The sequence below is a fragment of the Mizuhopecten yessoensis genome, unplaced genomic scaffold, assembly GCF_002113885.1.
Source record: "Mizuhopecten yessoensis strain PY_sf001 unplaced genomic scaffold, ASM211388v2 scaffold716029, whole genome shotgun sequence".
NCBI classification, from domain to species: Eukaryota; Metazoa; Mollusca; class Bivalvia; order Pectinida; family Pectinidae; genus Mizuhopecten; species Mizuhopecten yessoensis.
This window is the reverse complement of record NW_018479912.1, coordinates 61,234-81,644: the sequence shown is the minus strand read 5'-3', so window position 1 is coordinate 81,644 and position 20,411 is coordinate 61,234.

Genomic DNA, 20,411 nt, shown 5'->3' with positions numbered 1-20,411 from the left:
ATTCCTTACACTAGCACGAAGTCTCACCCCTAGTACGCAAGGATTTCTTACCCTAGCACGATTTCTCAACCCTAGTACGCAAGGATTCCTCACCCTAACACGATGTCTCCCTCCTAAAACGCAAGAGTTCCTCACCCTAGCACGATTTCTCACTCCTACTTCGCAAGAATTCCTCATCCTAGGACGATGTCTCACCCTAGTTCGCAAGGATTCCTCACCCAAGCACGATGTCTCACTCCTAGTACGCAAGGATTCCTCACCCTAACACAATGTCTCACCCCTAGTACGCAAGGATTCCTCATCCTAACACGATGTCTCACCCCTAGTGCGCAAGGATTCGTCACCCTAACACGATGTCTCACTCCTAAAACGCAAGAATTCCTCACCCTTGCACGATTTCTCACTCCTACTACGCAATAATTCCTCACCCTAGGACGATGTCTCACCCTAGTTTGCAAGGATTCCTCACCGTAACACGATGTCTGACTCCTAGCACGCAAGGATTCCTCACCCAAGCACGATGTCTCACTCCTAGTACGCAAGGATTCCTCACCCTAACACGATGTATCACCCCTAGTACGCAAGGATTCCTCACCCTAACACGATTTCTCACTCCTAAAACGCAAGAATTCCTCACCCTAGCATGATTTCTCACCCCTAGTACGCAAGTATTCTTCACCCTAGCACGATATCTCACCCTTAGTATGCAAGAATTTCTCACCATAACACGATATATCATCCCTAGTACGTAAATATTCCTCACCCTAGCACGATGTCTCACCCCTAGTACGCAAGGATTCCTCACCCTAACACGATGTCTCACTCCTAGCACGCAAAGATTTCTTACCCTAGCACGATTTCTCACCTCTAGTACGTAATGATTTCTCACCCTAACACGATGTCTCACCCCTCGTACGCAAGGATTCCTTACCCAAGCACGATGTCTCACCCCTAGTACGCAAGTATTCCTCACCCTAGCAGGATGTCTCACCCCTAGTACGAAAGTATTCCTCCCCCAAGCACGATGCGCAAGGATTCCTCACCCTAACACGATGTCTCATCCAAAGTACGCAGGGATTCCTCAACCTAGCACTATGTTTCACGTCAAGTACGCAAGGATCCCTAGCCATAACACAATATCTCACCCCTAGTACACAAGGTTTTCCTCACCCTAGCATGATTTCTCACCCCTAGTTCGCAAGGATTCCTCACCCAAGCACGATGTCTCACTCCTAGTACGCAAGTATTCCTCATCCTAGCACGATGTCTCACCCTACTACGCAAGTATTCCTCACCCTAGTAGGATGTCTCACCCCTAGTACGAAAGTATTCCTCCCCCAAGCACGATGTCTCACCCCTAGTACGCAAGGATTTCTTACCCTAGCACGATGTCTCACCCCTAGGACGCAAGTATTCCTCATCCTAGCACGATGTCCCACCCTACTACGCAAGTATTCCTCACCCTAGTAGGATGTCTCACCCCTAGTACGAAAGTATTCCTCCCCCAAGCCACCCTAGCACGATGTCTCACCCCTAGTACGCAATTATTCCTCAGCCTAGCACGATGTCTCACCCCTAGTACGCAATTATTCCTCAGCCTAGCACGATGTCTCACCCCTAGTACGCAAGTATTCCTCAGCATAACACGATATATCACCCCTAGTACGCAAATTTTCCTCACCCTAGCACGATGTCTCACCACTAGTACGCAAGGATTCCTCACCCTAACACGATGTCTCACCCCATGTACGCAAGGATTTCTTACCCTAGCACGATGTCTCACCCCTAGTACGCAAGTATTCCTCAGCCTAACACGATGTCTCACCCCTAGTACGCAATTATTCCTCACCCTAACACGATGTCTCCTTCCTAAAACGCAAGAATTCCTCACCCTAGCCTCACCCAAGCACGATGTCTCACTCCTACTACGCAAGGATTCCTCACCCTAACACGATGTCTCCCCCCATGTACGCAAGGATTTCTTACCCTAGCACGATGTCTCCCCCCTAGTACGCAAGTATTCCTCAGCATAACACGATATATCACCCCTAGTACGCAAGGATTCCTCAGCCTGGCACGATGTCTCACCCCTAGTACGCAAGTATTCTTCACCCTAGCACGATATCTCACCCTTAGTATGCAAGAATTTCTCACCATAACACGATATATCATCCCTAGTACGTAAATATTCCTCACCCTAGCACGATGTCTCACTCCTAGTATGTAACGATTCCTCACCCTAACACGATGTCTCACTCCTAAACCGCAAGAATTCCTCACCCTTGCACGATTTCTCACTCCTACTACGCGAGAATTCCTCACCCTAGGACGATGTCTCACTCCTAGTATGTAACGATTCCTCACCCTAACACGATGTCTCACTCCTAGCACGCAAGGATTTCTTACCCTAGCACGATTTCTCACCTCTAGTACGTAATAATTCTTCACCCTAACACGATGTCTCACCCCTCGTACGCAAGGATTCCTTACCCTAGCACGATGTCTCACCCCTAGTACGCAAGGATTCCTCACCCTAACACGATGTCTCACTCCTAGTACGCAAGGATTCCTCACCCTAACACGATGTCTCATCCAAAGTACGGAAGGATTCCTCAACCTAGCACTATGTTTCACGTCTAATACGCAAGGATCCCTAGCCATAACACAATATCTCACCCCTAGTACACAAGGTTTTCCTCACCCTAGCATGATTTTTCACCCCTAGTACGCAAGTATTCTTCACCCTAGCACGATATCTCACCCCTAGTATGCAAGAATTTCTCACCATAACACGATATATCATCCCTAGTACGTAAATATTCCTCACCCTAGCACGATGTCTCACCCCTAGGACGCAAGTATTCCTCATCCTAGCACGATGTCCCACCCTACTACGCAAGTATTCCTCACCCTAGCACGATGTCTCACCCCTAGTACGCAAGGTTTCCTCATCCTAGCACGATGTCTCACCCCTAATACGCAAGGATTTCTTACCCTAGCACGATTTCTCACCCCTAGTATGCAAGAATTCCTCAACCTAGCACGATGTCTCACGTCTAGTACGCAAGGATCCCTAACCATAACACAATATCTCCCCCCTAGTACACAAGGTTTTCCTCACCCTAGCATGATTTTTCACCCCTTGTACGCAAGTATTCTTCACCCTAGCACTATATCTCACCCCTAGTATGCAAGAATTCCTCAACCTAGCACGATGTCTCACGTCTAGTACGCAAGGATCCCTAACCATAACACAATATCTCACCCCTAGTACACAAGGTTTTCCTCACCCTAGCATGATTTTTTACACCTAGTACGCAAGTATTCTTCACCCTAGCACGATATCTCACCCCTATTATGCAAGAATTTCTCACCATAACACGATATATCATCCCTAGTACGCAAGGATTCCTCATCCTAACACGATGTCTCATCCTCACCCTAACACGATGTCTCCCTCCTAAAACGCAAGAGTTCCTCACCCTAGCACGATTTCTCACCCCTAGTACGCAAGTATTCCGCAGCATAACACGATATATCACCCCTAGTACGCAAGGATTCAGTACGGAAGGATTCCTCAACCTAGCACTATGTTTCACGTCTAGTACGCAAGGATCCCTAACCATAACACAATATCTCACCTCTAGTACACAAGGTTTTCCTCACCCTAGCCTCACCCTAGCACGATGTCTCACCACTAGTACGCAAGGATTCCTCACCCTCACTCCTAGCAAGCAAGGATTCCTCACCCAAGCACGATGTCTCACTCCTAGTTCCTCAACCTAGCACTATGTTTCACGTCTAGTACGCAAGGATCCCTACCCATAACACAATACCTCTCCTCTAGTACACAAGGTTTTCCTCACCCTAGCATGATTTCTAACCCCTAGTACGCAAGTATTCCTCAGCCTAACACGATGTCTCACCCCTAGTGCGCAAGTATTCCTCCCCCTAACACGATGTCTCACTCCTAGTACGCAAGGATTACTCACCCTAACACGATGTCTCACCCCTAGTGCGCAAGGATTCCTCACCCTAACACGATATATCACCCCTAGTACGCAAATATTCATTACCCTAGCACGATGTCTCACCGCTAGTACGCAATTATTCCTCACCCTAAAACGATGTCTCACCCCTAGTTCGCAAGGATTTCTTACCCTAGCACGTTTATCAACCCTAGTACGCAAGGATTCCTCATCCTAACACGATGTCTCATCCTCACCCTAACACGATGTCTCACTCATAAAACGCAAGAATTCCTCACCCTAGCACGCTTTCTAACTCCTACTAAGCAAGAATTCCTCATCCTAGGACGATGTCTCACCCTAGTTCGCAAGGCTTCCTCACCCAAGCACGATGTCTCACTCCTAGTTCCTCAACCTAGCACTATGTTTCACGTCTAGTACGCAAGGATCCCTAACCATAACACAATATCTCCCCCCTAGTACACAAGGTTTTCCTCACCCTAGCATGATTTTTCACCCCTAGTACGCAAGTATTCCTCACCCTAGCAGGATGTCTCACCACTAGTACGCAAGGATTCCTCAGCCTAGCACGATGTCTCACCCCTAATACGCAAGGATTTCTTACCCTCGCACGATTTCTCACCCCTAGTACGCGATGATTCCTCACCCTTACACGATAGTACGTAAATATTACTCCCCCTAGCACGATGTCTCACCCCTAATACGCAAGGATTTCTTACCCTAGCACGATATCTCACCCCTAGTATGCAAGAATTCCTCAACCTAGCACGATGTCTCACGTCTAGTACGCAAGGATCCCTACCCATAACACAATACCTCTCCTCTAGTACACAAGGTTTTCCTCACCCTAGCATGATTTCTAACCCCTAGTACGCAAGTATTCCTCACCCTAGCACGATATCTCACCCCTAGTATACAAGAATTTCTCACCATAACACGATATATCATCCCTAGTACGCAAGGATTCCTCACCCTCACTCCTAGCAAGCAAGGATTCCTCACCCAAGCACGATTTCTCACTCCTAGTACGCAAGGATTACTCACCCTAACACGATGTCTCACTCGTACGCAAGTATTCCTCAGCATAACACGATATATCACCCCCAGTACGCAAATTTTCCTCACCCTAGCACGATGTCTCACCACTAGTACGCAAGGATTCCTCACCCTCACTCCTAGCACGCAAGGATTTCCTACCCTAGCACGATTTCTCACCGCTAGTACATAATGATTCCTCATCCTAACACGATTTCTCATCCCTAGTACGCAAGGATTCCTCATCCTAGCACGATGTCCCACCCCACGACGCAAGTATTCCTCACCCTAGCAGGATGTCTCACCACTAGTACGCAAGGATTCCTCACCCTGGCACGATGTCTCACCCCTAGTACGAAAGTATTCCTCCCCCAAGCACGATTTCTCACCCCTAGTATGCAAGAATTCCTCAACCTAGCACGATGTCTCACGTCTAGTACGCAAGGATCCCTACCCATAACACAATACCTCTCCTCTAGTACACAAGGTTTTCCTCACCCTAGCCTCACCCTAGCACGATGTCTCACCACTAGTACGTAAGGATTCCTAGTACGCAAGGATTCCTCACCCTAGCACGATGTCTCACTCCTAAAACGGGGGAATTCCTCACCCTAGCACGATTTATCACTCCTACTACGCAAGAATTCCTCACCCTAGGATGATGTCTCACCCTAGTTCGCAAGGATTCCTCAGCCCGGCACGATGTCTCACCCCTAGTACGAAAGTATTCCTCCCCCAAGCTCGATGTCTCACCCCTAGTACGCAAGTATTCCTCATCCTAGCACGATGTCCCACCCCACGACGCAAGTATTCCTCACCCTAGCACGATGTGTCACCCCTAGTACGCAATTATTCCTCATCCTAGCACGATGTCTCACCCTACTACGCAAGTATTCCTCCCCCTAGCAGGATGTCTCACCCCTAGTACGAAAGTATTCCTCCCCCAAGCTCGATGTCTCACCCCTAGTACGCAATTGTACCACACCCTAACACGATGTCTCACCCTAGCACGATTTCTCACCCCTAGTACGCAATGATTCCTCACCCTTACACGATGTCTCACTCCTAGCACGCAAGGATTTCCTACCCTAGCACGATTTCTCACCTCTAGTACATAATGATTCCTCATCCTAACACGATGTCTCATCCCTAGTACGCAAGGATTCCTTACCCTAGCACGCAAGGATTCCTCACCCTAACACGATATATCATCCCTAGTACGCAAGGATTCCTTAACCTAGCACGATGTCTCACCACTAGTTCGTAAGGATTCCTCATCCTAGCACGATTTGTCACGTCTAGTACGCAAGGATCCCTAACCATAACACAATATCTCCCCCCTAGTACACAAGCCTCACCCTAGCACGATTTCTCACTCCTACTACGCAAGAACTCCTCATCCTAGGACGATGTCTCACCCTATTTCGCGTGGATTCCTCACCCAAGCACGATGTCTCACTCCTAGTACGCATGGATTCCTCACCCTAACACGATGTCTCACTCATAAAACGCAAGAATTCCTCACCCTAGCACGATTTATCACTCCTACTACGCAAGAATTCCTCATCCTGCACGATTTCTCACTCCTACTACGCAAGAATTCCTCATACACGATATATCACCCCTAGTACGCAAACATTCATTACCCTAGCACGATGTCTCACCCCTAATACGCAAGGATTTTTTACCCTAGCACGATTTCTCACCCCTAGAACGCAATGATTCCTCACCCTTACACGATGTCTCATCCCTAGTACGCAAGGATTCCTTAACCTAGCACGATGTCTCACCACTAGTACGTAGGATTCCTCATCCTAGCACGATTTCTCATCCTAGGACGATGTCTCACCCTATTTCGCGTGGATTCCTCACCCAAGCACGATGTCTCATTCCTAGTACGCAAGGATTCCTCACCCTAGCACGATGTCTCACTCCTACTACGCAAGAATTCCTCACCCTAGGATGATGTCTCACCCTAGTTCGCAAGGATTCCTCACCATAACACGATATATCACACCTAGTACGCAAATATTCCTTACCCTAGCACGATGTCTCACCCCTAGTAAGCAAGGATTGCTTACCCTAGCACGATTTCTCAACCCTAGTACGCAAGGATTCCTTACCCTAGCACGCAAGGATTCCTCACCCTAACACGATATATCATCCCTAGTACGCAAGGATTCCTCAACCTAGCACGATGTCTCACCACTATTACGTAAGGATTCCTCATCCTAGCACGATTTCTCATCCTAGGACGATGTCTCACCCTATTTCGCGTGGATTCCTCACCCAAGCACGATGTCTCACTCCCAGCACGCAAGGATTCCTCACCCAAGCACGATTTCTCACTCCTAGTACGCAAGGATTTCTCACCCTAACACGATGTCTCACTCCTAGTACGCAAGGATTCCTCATCCTAGCACGATGTCTCACCCCTAGTACTCAAGGATTTCTTACCCTAGCACGATTTCTCACCCCGAGTACGCAATGATTCCTCACCCTAACACGATATATATTTCTTACCCTAGCACGTTTATCAACCCTAGTACGCAAGGATTCCTCACCCTAGGACGATGTCTCAACCTAGTACGCAAGGATTCCTCACCCAAGCACGATGTCTCACTCCTAGTACGCAAGGATTTCCTACCCTAGCACGATTTCTCACCTCTAGTACATAATGATTCCTCACCCTAACACGATGTCTCACTCCTAGTACGCAAGGATCCCTCACCCTAACACGATGTCTCACTCCTAGCACGCAAGGGTTCCTCACCCAAGCACGATGTCTCACTCCTAGCACGCAAGGGTTCCTCACCCAAGCACGATGTCTCACTCCTAGTACGCATGGATTCCTCACCCTAACACGATGTCTCCTTCCTAAAACGCAAGAATTCCTCACCCTAGCACGATTTATCACTCCTACTACGCAAGAATTCCTCACCCTAGGACGATGTTTCGCAAGGATTCCTCAGCCTGGCACGATGTCTCGCCCCTAGTACGCAAGTATTCCTCATCCTAGCACGATGTCCCACCCTACTACGCAAGTATTCCTCACCCTAGCAGGATGTTTCACCCCTAGTACGAAAGTATTCCTCCTCCTAGCACGATGTCTCACCCCTAGTACGCAATTATTCCTCACCCTAACACGATGTCTCACTCATAAAACGCAAGAATTCCTCACCCTAGCACGATTTATCACTCCTACTACGCAAGAATTCCTCACCCTAGGACGATGTCTCACCCTAGTTCGCAAGGATTCCTCACCATAACACGATATATCACACCTAGTACGCAAATATTCCTTACCCTAGCACGAAGTCTCACCCCTAATACGCATTTATTCCTCACCCTAGCACGATGTCTCACTCCTACTACGCAAGAATTCCTCATACACGATATATCACCCCTAGTACGCAAATATTCATTCCCCTAGCACGATGTCTCCCCCCTAGTCCGCAATTGTACCTCACCCTAACACGATGTCTCACCCCTAGTGCGCAAGGATTCGTCACTCTAACACGATGTCTCACTCCTAAAACGCAAGAATTCCTCACCCTAGCACGATTTATCACTCCTACTACGCAAGAATTCCTCATCCTGCACGATTTCTCACTCCTACTACGCAAGAATTCCTCATACACGATATATCACCCCTAGTACGCAAGGATTCCTCAGCCTGGCACGATGTCTCGCCCCTAGTACGCAAGTATTCCTCATCCTAGCACGATGTCCCACCCTACTACGCAAGTATTCCTCACCCTAGCAGGATGTTTCACCCCTAGTACGAAAGTATTCCTCCCCCAAGCACGATGTCTCACCCATAGTACGCAAGAATTACTCACCATAACACGATATATCACCCCTAGTACGCAAATATTGATTACCCTAGCACGATGTCTCACCCCTAATACGCAAGGATTTTTTACCCTAGCACGATTTCTCACCCCTAGTACGCAATGATTCCTCACCCTAACACGATATATCATCCCTAGTACGCAAGGATTCCTCAACCTAGCACGATGTCTCACCACTAGTACGTAAGGATTCCTCATCCTAGCACGATTTCTCACGTCTAGTACGCAAGGATCCCTAACCATAACACAATATCTCACCCCTAGTACGAACGTATTCCTCCCCCTAGCACGATTTCTCACCCCTAGTACGCAAATATTCCGCACCCTAACGCGATGTCTCACCCCTAGTGCGCAAGGATTCGTCACTCTAACACGATGTCGCACTCCTAAAGCGCAAGAATTCCTCATCCTAGGACGATGTCCCCCCCTACTACGCAAGTATTTCTCACCCTAGCAGGATGTTTCACCCCTAGTACGAAAGTATTCCTCATCCTAGCACGATGTCCCACCCTAGTTCGCAAGTATTCCTCATCCTAGCACGATTTGTCACGTCTAGTACGCAAGGATCCTAACACGATGTCTCACTCCTAGCACGCAAGGATTCCTCACCCTAACACGATGTCTCACCCCTAGTACGCAAATATTCCTCACCCTAACACGATGTCTCACCCCTAGTACGCAAGGATTCCTCACCCTAGCACGATGTCTCACTCCTACTACGCAAGAATTCCTCACCCTAGCACGATGTCTCACTCCTACTACGCAAGAATTCCTCATCCTAGGACGATGTCTCACCCTAGTTCGCAAGGATTCCTCACCCTAACACGATATCTCACCCCTAGTACGCAAATATTCCTCCCCCTAGCACGATGTCTCACCCCTAGTACGCAAGGATTCCTCACCCTAACACGATATATCACCCCTAGTACGCAAATATTCCTCACCCTAGCACGATGTCTCACCCCTAGTACGCAAGTATTCCTCACCCTAGCAGGATATCTCACCCCTAGTACGCAAGGATTCCTCACCCTGGCACGCGTACGATGTCTTACCAGGTTTAGAAACAGTGTTAAAATGCTGCCTTCACAACACGATTTCTCACCTGTGCACAAAATTTTACCCGGATGGGAAATCGTTTTGGAAGTAAGTGTGTTAAGTCTGTGCGTTTGTTATTTGACAAAATGATCGCCTCATAGACAGATCTTGGTCGACATTTAGATCGTGTACTATTTCAAATTTGATATGTACATTAATTGTAGGTGGATAATGGCATTGTTATATATTTTGATACATTATTTCCTACAACGGGATAATTTTGGGCGCCTTATGTAACGGCCAAATTTACATCTGTTATATTGTATATGTGGCCTTTCAGAGCAAATTATAACACATTTGTTTAAGGTTCAGCTCGTGTTATTTGTTCCATTTGTTAACTTTGCCTTAACCATCGGTATCTGAGTAGTTATAATTATGGTTGTCTGATCATTTATGTTGATTAAAAACTTGTTTCATTTCTGTCAAATAGATATTCGAAAAATACAAAGCACCACACATCAATCCATCTGATAGAAACTCAATTGACATAGAGAGCTACGTTGGAAGGAACTGTAATCGGGGCGAGGTGTTCCGAATGAGAGCTGGGGTGAGCTATCATGTCGGGTGAGAAAAATCATGTTACGAAAATAGCAATTTTAACAAGAATTCTCATCCGAATGGTAATACTCTTTGGTTCCTCGGAACGAAGCACAAAGGGTATAAACAGCTTTCCTATTACCCAGGCACCAAGGCGATGGACGTATTTATTACAACGAACGTAATTTCAGTCACAATCACATTCTGAGTATTTTTTTAATAATAATAAAGGATGGTCTGATTGCACAGTGGATAGCGCACTCGCCTTTCACCAAGGTGGCCGGAGTTTTATCCCCGATAGGACATGAATCATGGGGTCAACTGCCCGGACAGGCGGGTTTTCTCCGAGTACCCCGGTTTCCTCCCACATTAAGATCCCCGCGCGCAAACATCCGGGCCAACAAGAGTGATTAATATATGTTGGAATACAGTTCATATATAAATAATAAAGAATCAATGGGTCAATAAAATAAATATTAACAATAACAATTTACATTCCTATGATTCAGATTTGAACGAGAGATAATGAGGGGAAGGGGGTTGGGGTGGGGTGATCGTCTGTCGAAAGGGTGATGACTCTCGCATTTTAGAGTGTTTCCCACAAGAGCACGTGGTGCCTTGGAAACTATCAAATTTGATGATTGAAAAAATGAATATCAAACGATGTGTCTGAATCACTGACAATTTGACGTGATATATAACAAGTTTAACAAGACTTTAACAGATATGCTTATTTTCTGGATCCCCAAAGAAGACGCAATGCAGCTATAGTTTATGGACGTAGACAAATGCACATCATTGACAGCAGGCCGACGTGTTTTGTGCTTGAGCTACAAGTATAACAATGCGGAGTGCTCTAACATTGTAGGTTATCCACGTATATGTATTGTTTTGTATGTAAAGTGTTCCTTACAATCGTAGTATGTGGAGCATTGTTTAATACACCTGAAGCGCGAGGTAGAAAACACAGAATTAACAAGAATTCGGATTACCCAGGTAGTGTAGTAAAACAACGATTTAAGACACAGAGTTAAACAGTGTATGTTCATTAATCTCCATATATTTCTATTCTCTACTTCTGAGAATCTCTTCAGGGTCTGAAACAATGCACCTATGTATATATATACCTCGACTAAAGCAAAATTGTGAAAATGTCAATTTTGATCACCCCCGTTTTCTAGCACACCTCAGTAACGCCATTTCACAATATACAGTATATGCCTTGTCCCGGTTTGGCCATTTTATGAAGTGCTACAATCATATATACTAGCTTCTAAAATTCACGACAAAGGGATAAATTCTGAGGAAATAAGAGTTGCGAGTTGAATAATGGCTCTATTTTGATGTTCCTGGAGGGGTAATGTCAGCATATCGGGGATGACCATTACAAAAATCTATGTTCAGACTAGCTCCCGCAAGCCGTTCTATAGGAGACTTCATTTCAGTTTATGACTCCGTATGCGCTGAATGTTGTCGTCTAGACGAAATTTGTAGTCCAATTGGATCGCTACCAAAATGTCGGCTTCGTTTTATGACTCTGAGAGAAAGAACACTTACGCAAATTAAAAGTTTTTCAAAGGCTTGAAACTGGTTTGTTATGATTTGGTAGCAAAGTAAGCTTCGTGGTTGGTACCGGTTGTAAAAAACGTGCCTTATGTATTAGCTGGAGCGTTTGTACTGATTCTTCAACGGGCGCTGTGTGTGACAAGCGTTACAATATGGTACTGTATGGTATACAGTAGGTATGTAGATGTAGTTTTTTATAACGGACGTAACTTAGATGTAATGGATCCCTGTTCGTCCAAATACTTCGCTTTCTAAAAATAGTACAGAACAATGAACTACTTGGATTTTTTAGTATAAAGAGCTATTCAAACAGTGTCTTTGTCCGGATAAGCAATTAGTTTAAACAGTATTCAATTCAATAATCAAGCAATGTTATAACATTCCCGTGATATCAGAGGGACTGGAACTCAAGCTTACAGCTTATACTAATTCCTCTCCCTAACATAATTGTAAACAGGCTTATCATTCTTCGAAACCTGGAACTGCATGACAGTTGATTGGAAGGCCGGTCTTTTACCTTTTACCATTGGTCATACTACCTGCATGATTTAGGAAAACTTTACGTACTGTCACGCGTGACAATGTATTAGTTCTTAAAGCTTTTTATATAAAAGCCACATCAAAGGAACATTTAAAAACCGTAGATCCGACGAAGGACATGCAGTAGACAGGGCCCGGGGAATAAGTTATGAATCGAAAGTTCGGATGGACCCACATATGGGCCTATGTAGACAGTAGGTTCTTGTGGCAAATAGGAAGTGTAGCTTTGCTTCTATAATGCAGGGGAGATCACTCTCGGTGAGGAAATGACATTGCGGTAACTCAGGGAAACCATATAGGCTGTAGTTCTTCAGTACTTCCTCGAGTTATACGTTTAAAGCATCATGACTACCACGTTCATACCGCCCCAACCCTGCTTATCGATTTCTGAAACTTGAACAGATTGCTTCAATGTACGCCTTCAGTGGTGGGTTTTGAGGTTTATCAATTTTTGTTTTTATATATAACATGCAAACATGATTAATTTCTTGTGCATATTTTATTGTTGATCGATACTATGCCAATTTTCAAGAAGTTTTTTAAAGATACCTTACCGATCGACAGCTACGTTTGTTCCTCAGTATCATGTACCTAGAAATGGTCGCTAGGCTACAAGCTTCACGAAGTTTGATTACTACATTGTTTTGTATATTGTTTTACCACTACTAGCCAAAACGCAGAAATGTTTAAATCCCAAAGTAGGGAGCATAGAAGACACCTATAGGTATCACTTCTCTACTAAATACGGTGGTGTCCGTATGTTACATCTGATCCACCAAGTTTTCTTACTAGGCTACATACTAAATAGGGAGGCTTGCAACAAATAAAAATACTTAGCTTATTCATGGATAAAACAAAAACATAAAATTCCGGATCGAATGTATTATCATACGATGTAAAATAGCAATGCTTTTCGTGTTCATGTCATCATGCAAAATCTTCATAATTCTTGTATCATCATTTCAGCCACCAACCTTCTGTTACATGCACCACTACATATTACTGTGTTTTATCTTTTAACGGTGAAATATGCAGAGTTGTCAATTTGATGGAGGCTATATGATTAAACAATGAAGCAGACGACTTGTTCGATTGTAGTTACGTAATATGACGAGGTCAAGGTCGATACTAAGTTCATTAAAAAAAAACATGCGCGACGGCTTCTTGCACTGAACACAAATATAATTTCTCCAAAGATTTGCTTGTTAATTACGGATCAGTGTAATTCTGGTAATAAACACGCTATTTCCCTCCTGAGCAGGCGGACGGAATGCTCAGCATATCCCAAATAGCAATCACTTTGCTTTTTATTAATTGAATGAATTTTCTTGAATTGTTTGATAGGTATACAAATAATGGATGTAAAAGCAAGTTTTTCTCATTCTGGTTCTGGAAACGTAATCGGAGTTGAAACAGAGCGGTATTACATGTACATAAGTGGGGTTGACAACATCTTTTCCCGCTTTGTGGGTAGCACAGAAACACCTACACTTTGCTGAATGTTATGAGGACTTCGGCGTGTCCCGTCCTAGAGACAGAACCCATTGCGTTCCCAACTTTGAACGTTTAACACGAGGTCAAAAGTGAGGTATGGCCAAGCAATGCGCTAGGAAACACAAAGGTTGTTAAGAAGTAGAAAAACTTTAAAGTAGCAAATGTTGCAATGAGTGCAGCAGACTTATTTGGGTCACTTTTTACCTTCTAAACCCAAAAAGAAGGTACAAAAGCCAATCCCCAATTCAGCACGGGGTTCCCATAGGATTTTCCTCTTTCAGTTTGCAGTGGGTAACAACAGGTATATTCATTTTTCTCCCACACCTGACAGATTTATCTCCCGTTTTGCCGGTGCTAGATTTATCTGTCTCCGCCCTAGGGCTGAGACGGGGGGATTCCCCTATTCATAACAATGGTGTGACGTCACTTCAACAAAACAATGACGTCACGTCAGCAATCCATCAACGACACGTCAACCCTGAATTTAGCATGTAACGTTGTCATTACATTGTGTATATGATACACATTGGAAGAACAGGGTAGGAGAAAAGGCATCATTCACCCCCTTGTGGGTAAGATAGAGGAATCTAAACCCTCGGGAAAAGATTCTTCAGTTGCCAATCACTCGGCAAAGCCTCGTGTTTGGCAACTTAAGAATCTTCCCCCTCGGGTTGAGATTCCCCTATCTCACCCCCAAAGGGGTGAATGATTCTATATATCAATCCTCGACATGCAGGGGTGCTTTAGCGTGTTACTTGGTCATATGCCTTATAAGCGTTATCTCATGAAACGGCAGCAGTGGGTTCTTGCCACGATTCATCAATTAAGAAACGTTTCTTATTCTTGTTTTTACCATTGACCAGTGACAACTATATAATTCACCAATAGCCCAAATACAAACGATGTTTAGATTAAAGATATAATCAGCGCAAAGCGTATTTTAACTGAGACTTATTAACGAAGGCCGCTTCAGCATGAGTTAATTAGTCTTCAAAATATTTTGAAACCCGAGTTAAATATGCCACCAAAATATACAAACATGTATCGATTATATCTATTCTAACAAATAAAATGTAATGAAAATGTGGTTTACTGTCTACCTCAGTGTGACTACATTATGCTAGGTGACCTATCTAAAATGCGTGCAATTTAATCACGTGCCGTACTGTAAAGTAGACAAGGATTATATGCTGCAGCCCCATGTGTTAGTTATGTTAGTTAAATATGTGTACTATAGGGGGGCAATGAGTATGCAAAAGCCATTTGTTCTGAAAAAAGCCAAGACATATTGTACTGTGTTATTTTTAACCAATATTGCCCTAAATTTCTAAATTCTGTATGACGAAGTGAAATTCAAATTTGGGAAACAGTTTCTCGTACCAAATTGTTAAGGTATAATCACCTATGCGTGTGTTACGTTCATCGCTCCGTGGTATATATATATGGTATTAGTGAGCATAGACCATCGTAGTGTTTTGTTGTAGTTTTATGTAATATTTCAGAAACAAAACAAATACATGTACGTAGACTTTAGTACTTGTGGTAGTTACATATACGTAGACTATATTCCCTGTGGTAGTCACGTATACGTAGACTATATTCCCTGTGGTAGTTATATGTACGTAGACTATATTCCCTGTGGTAGTTACATGTACGTAGACTATAGTCCATGTGGTAGTTACATGTAAGTATGGTAACTGTTGTAATTACATGTACGTAGACTATAGTCCCTTTGGTAGTTAAATGTACGTAGACTACAGTACCTGTGGTAGTTACATGTACGTAGACTATATTCCCTGTGGTAGTTAATTGTACGTAGACTATACTCACTGTGGTAGTTACATGTACGTAGACTATATTCCCTGTGGTAGTCACGTATACGTAGATTATAGTCCCATTTGGTGGTTACTTGTACGTAGACTATAGTCAATGTGGTAGTTAAATGTACGTAGACTATACTCACTGTGGTAGTTACATGTACGTAGCCTATCGTCCATGTGGTAGGTACATGTACGTAGACAATAGTCTCGGTGGAAGCTACCTGTACGTAGACTATAGACTCGGTGGTAGTTACATTTACGTAGACTATAGTCCCTGTGGTAGTTAATTGTACGTAGACTATAGACTCGGTGGAAGTTACTTGTACGGATTATAGTCCCATTTCGTGGTTACTTGTACGTAGCCTATAGTCTCGGTGGTAGTGACATGTACGTAGACTTTAGTCTCGGTGGAAGCTACCTGTACGTAGACTATAGACTCGGTGGAAGTTACTTGTACGCGTAGACTATAGTCTAGGTGGTAGTTACATGTACGTAGACTATAGTCTCGGTGGAAGTTACAAGTACGTAAACTATACTCACTGTGGAAGTTACATGTTAATATGGTAACTGTTGTAATTACATGTACGTAGACTATAGTCTACGTACATGTACCTACCACATGGACGATAGTCTACGTGCATATAACTACCACATGGACTATAGACAGGGACTATGGTCTACGTATATGTAACTACCACATGGACGATATTCTACGTACCTGTACCTACCTCATGGACTACAGTATATGTACATGTAACTACCACAGGTACTATAGTATATGTACATGTACCTACCACATGGACGATAGTCTACGTAAATATAACTACCACATGGACGATAGTCTACGTGCATATAACTACCACATGGACGATATTCTACGTACCTGTACCTACCTCATGGACTACAGTATATGTACATGTAACTACCACAGTGAGTATAGTTTACTCTTCGTACATGTAACTACCACAGTGAGTATAGTGTACGTACTTGTAACTTCCACCGAGACTATTGTCTACGTACATGTAACTACCTCATGGACTATAGTATATGTACAGGTAACTACCACATGGACGATATTCTACGTACATGTAACTACCTCATGGACTATAGTATATGTACATGTAACTGCCACATGGACGATAGTCTACGTAAATATAACTACCACATGGACGATATTCTACGTACCTGTACCTACCTCATGGACTACAGTATATGTACATGTAACTGCCACATGGACGATAGTCTAAGTACATATAACTACCACAGGTACTATAGTATATGTACATGTACCTACCACATGGACGATAGTCTACATACATATAACTACCACATGTACTATAATCTACTTATACTTAACTACCACAGGTACTATAGTATATGTACATGTAACTACCACAGGGCTATAGTCTACCTACATATAACTACCACATGTACTATAATCTACTTATACTTAACTACCACAGGTACTATAGTATATGTACATGTACCTACCACATGGACGATAGTCTACGTACATATAGTCTCGGTGGAAGCTACCTGTACGTAGACTATAGTCCATGTGGTAGTTACATGTACGTAGACTATAGTCTTTGTGGTAGTTACATGTACGTAGACTATAGTCACGGTGGAAGTTACATGTACGTAGACTATAGTCTCGGTGGTAGTTACAAGTACGTGAACTTACATGTACATAGACTATAGTACCTGTGGTAGTTACATGTACGTAGACTATAGTACATGTGATAGCTATATGTACGTAGACTATCGTCCATGTGGTAGGTACATGTACATATACTATAGTACCTGTGGTAGTTACATGTACGTAGACTATAGGCTCGGTGGTAGTTACAAGTACGTGAACTATACTCACTGTGGAAGTTACATGTAAGTATGGTAACTGTTGTAATTACAGGTACGTAGACTATATTCCCTGTGGTAGTTAAATGTACGTAGACTATACTCACTGTGGTAGTTAAATGTACGTAGACTATACTCACTGTGGTAGTTACATGTACATAGACTATAGCACCTGTGGTAGTTAAATGTACGTAGACTATACTCACTGTGGTAGTTACATGTACGTAGACTATATTCCCTGTGGGAGTTAAATGTACGTAGACTATAGCCCTGTGGTAGTTAATTGTACATAGACTATAGTCTATGTGGTAGTTACATGTACGTAGACTATAGTCTCGGGGGTAGTTACATGTACGTAGACTATAGTACATGTGATAGCTATATGTACGTAGACTATCGTCCATGTGGTAGTTACATGTACGTAGACTATAGGCACGGTGGAAGTTACATGTACGTAGACTTTAGTCTCGGTGGTAGTTACATGTACGTAGGCTATAGTCTCGGTGGTAGTTACAAGTACGTGAACTATACTCACTGTGGAAGTTACATGTACGTAGACTATAGTCTCAGGGGGAGCTACATGTACGTAGACTATAGTCCATGTGGTAGTTAAATGTACGTAAACTATACTCACTGTGGTAGTTACATGTACATAGACTATAGTACCTGTGGTAGTTAAATGTACGTAGACTATAGCCCTGTGGTAGTTAATTGTACATAGACTATAGTCCATGTGGTAGTTACATATACGTAGACCATAGTCCCTGTGGTAGTCACGTTTACGAAGATTATAGTCCCTGTGGTGGTTGCTTGTGCGTAGACTATATCCCTGTGGTAGTTCTATGTACTTAGACTAATGTCCATGTGGTAGTTACATGTACATAGACTACAGTACCTGTGGAAGTTACATGTACATAGACTATATCCCTGTGGTAGTTCTATTTACGTAGACTATAGTCCCTGTGTTAGTTACATGCACGTATATTATAGTCCCTGTGGTAGTTACATGTACGAAGACTATAGTCCCTTGGTAGTTACATGTACGTAGACTATAGTCCATGTGGTAATAAAGAACGCAGACTTTAGTCCCTGTGGTAGTTACATTAACGTAAACTTAGGCTCTGTGGTACCTGTAGGTACATGTACATAGACTTTAGTCCCTGCTGTAGTTAAATGTTCGTAGAATATAACCATGTGGTAGTTTTATGTACGTAGACTTTAGTCTCTGTTGTAATTATATATTCGTAGACTATTTCCCTGTGGTAGTTTTATGTACGTAGACGTTAGTCCCTGTGGAAGTTATTTATCCGTAGACTATAGTCCCTGTGTAGTTGTATGTACGTAGACTATAGATCCTATGGTAGTTACATGTCTATAGACTATAGTCCCTGTTGTAGTTTTATGTTCGTAGACTATTATTCTATTATGGCCCTTTCCCGAGGGAACTGTTCTCTTATAGTGTTGTCTGGGGAGGTATAGTGCCCGAGCCGTTAGGCGAGGGCACTATACCTCCCCAGACAACACTATAAGAGAACTGTTCCCGAGGGAAAGGGTCATAATAGATTTAGTACATCACATGACTGTACTAACTGTGACTGCAAATTGTGTCGCCTGCTTCGTTTTCATACATTGCTGAGCCTCTGCAAAGCAATCGGCATTCCCGGTCCCGAATCTCGAAGCCATTTTGGCAGACGACAACAATGAACTGAAAGTAGAATATGTACAGCGCCCCCTAGGAGAAGGGGCGCAACTCTTGGCGTCACGCTACTTTTCCCGCAGTCTCAGTGGTCCAAAAAAAAGGTATAGTGCCCGTCTCCAGGTATAGTTCCCGTCGTCAAGGGCGGATGCTAACTATACCAAATAGAGCAAGGGTAATTATCCAATAGCTATCCTAGTAATTATCATGTGATGTACTAAATTACATGTGGTGGTTTCATATACGTAGACTATATTCTCAATGGTAGCTACATTTATGTAGGCTATAGTCCATGTGGTAGTTATATGTACGTAGACAATATAATCCATGTGGTAGTTATATTATGTAGACTGCAATCCCTGTGGTAGTTACATGTACGTAGACTATAGTCCATGTGGTAGTTATATGTACGTAGACTATCGTCCATGTGGTAGTTATATTATGTAGATTAATATACCTCTACTTTTTTCACACTATACAGAAGTAACCACATAAACAAGCTATTTCCCCTCTAACTGTATGCCAGAGAAATAGTTTGTCTGGAGGGGTGCTAGAGTTTTGAAACTTTTTCCCTCGGAAAATGCTGTAAATTGAGTGACGTCGTGGGCGGGGCCTGACGGAATATGGACCAATCAGCGCAATCGAATTACGTCGGGAATTTCCGGCCAGCGGAGCCGGTACTTTCTAGACCGACCTAACCTCGCATTGTTGTTGACAGACGACAACAGAAATGGCGACCCCCAGGTTTTCTGTGTTGGACAAGAGCGAGTTATTGGAGGCAAAAGACAGTTGGAACACCAAAATAACCAGTACAGGCATCCGTTACATTGATCCCTAGCTACCTCACTGAAAACGGTTTGGATATCGCGGACATGGAAACGGGCACAGTGGAGAACTGTATGTTTAGTTTTGTTAATAAAGTGTCCCA